Source organism: Somniosus microcephalus, unplaced genomic scaffold, assembly GCF_052327205.1.
Source record: "Somniosus microcephalus isolate GS21.2 unplaced genomic scaffold, FLI_Smic_1.0 unresolved_chr5, whole genome shotgun sequence".
In the NCBI taxonomy this organism is placed as follows: Eukaryota; Metazoa; Chordata; class Chondrichthyes; order Squaliformes; family Somniosidae; genus Somniosus; species Somniosus microcephalus.
Window position 1 is genome coordinate 5,957,608 of NW_028225183.1, and position 1,944 is coordinate 5,959,551.

The following is a 1,944-nucleotide window of genomic DNA, read 5'->3' on the forward strand; positions in this document are numbered from 1 at the left end:
CCGCTACTGGTCTGTGCGGCCCCGCCACCCCGTTCAGTGGCAGTTGACCCGGACCAGATCGGACTTTCCTTCCCGAAGTTATCACCGATAAGCTGCCGCAGACCGCTGGCCTGTTACCCGCTGCCGGACTGCGACACTTTGCCCAACTCGTCAGGGGCCAGTCCGGCAATATAATCTGCGCCAGCGTCGGGGCTTTCCAACGAGCCGTCCCCCACCCTAATCGGACACGGGAGTCGGGAACGGAGCGCCCGCCACCGGCCTTTCTAAACAGCCCAGGCCCCAGCAATTCCCAGAAGCAACGCCTTGGCCAGACTGGCAATTCATACACTGCAAATAGCACACATTAACACCACTCACACCAAATCGGCCCATCAACTTCGCTTCCGAGAACGGACACTCGCCTTGACAATACTACTGCAAATAATAGGGTAATAATAATGGGGGATTTCAACTTCCCCAATATTAACTGGGATAGTCAGAGTGTGAAAGGCTCAGAGGGTGTAGAATTCTTAAAGTGCATCCAGGAGAGCTTTTTGAGCCAGCATGTAGAAAGTCCTACAAGAGAGGGGGCGGTACTGGACCTAATTCTCGGGAATGTGGCCGGCCAAGTGGAAAAAGTGCTAGTAGGTGAGCACTTTCGTGATAGTGACCATAATATGGTAAGATTTAAGGTGGCCATGGAAAAGGACAGGGATGGGCCGGAAATAAAGGTTCTAAATTGGGGGAAGGCCGATTTTAATAGGATAAGGCAGGATCTGGCCAAAATGGACTGGGATCAGCTACTTGTAGGAAAATCCGCATCGGAGCAATGGGAGGCTTTCAGAAGGGAGATTGAGAACATACAATGGCAACATGTTCCCGTAAAGGTCAAGGGTGGTTCCAAAAACCACAGGGAACCTTGGATGTCAGGGGATATACGGGAATGGATTAGGAAAAAAAGGAGGGCTTTTGGTAGATACAAAAGGCTAAAGACGGAGGAAGCCCTAGAGGAGTACAAAAAGTGCAGGGGGATACTTAAAAAAGAAATTAGGAGATCAAGGAGGGGCCATGAAATAACACTGGCAAGCAAAATAAAGGAAAATCCGAAGATGTTTTATAAGTATATTAAGGGTAAGAGGATAACTAGGGAAAAAATAGGGCCCATTAGGGACAAAAGTGGCAATCTGTGTGTGGAGCCGGAAGATGTAGGAGGGGTTCTGAATGAATTTTTTGCGTCTGTTTTCACTATGGAGAAGGACGATGTAGACATAGAAATAGGGCGGGGGGACTGTGATATGCTCGAACATATTAACATCGAGCGGGGGGAGGTATTGGCGGTTTTAGCTGGCCTAAAAATGGATAAATCCCCAGGCCCGGATGAAATGTATCCCAGGCTGCTGTGTGAGGCAAAGGAGGAGATTGCGGGGGCTCTAACACATATATTCAGGACCTCTCTGGCCACAGGGGATGTGCCAGAGGACTGGAGAACCGCTAATGTAGTACCATTATTCAAGAAGGGTAGTAGGGAAAAACCGGGGAACTACAGGCCAGTGAGCCTAACATCAGTGGTAGGAAAATTATTGGAAAAAATCCTGAGGGACAAAATGTGTCTCCACTTGGAGAGGCAAGGATTAATCAGGGATAGTCAACATGGCTTTGTCAAGGGAAGATCATGTCTGACTAATTTGATTGAATTTTTTGAGGGGGTGACTAGGTGTGTGGATGAGGGTAACGCAGTGGATGTGGTATACATGGATTTCAGTAAGGCCTTCGATAAAGTCCCGCACAGGAGACTGGTCAAGAAGGTAAGAGCCCATGGAATCCAGGGTGCCTTGGCACATTGGATACAAAACTGGCTTAGTGGCAGAAGGCAGAGGGTGATGGTCGAAGGTTGTTTTTGTGACTGGAAGTCTGTGGCCAGTGGGGTACCACAGGGATCGGTGCTGGGTCCCTTGCTGTTTGTGG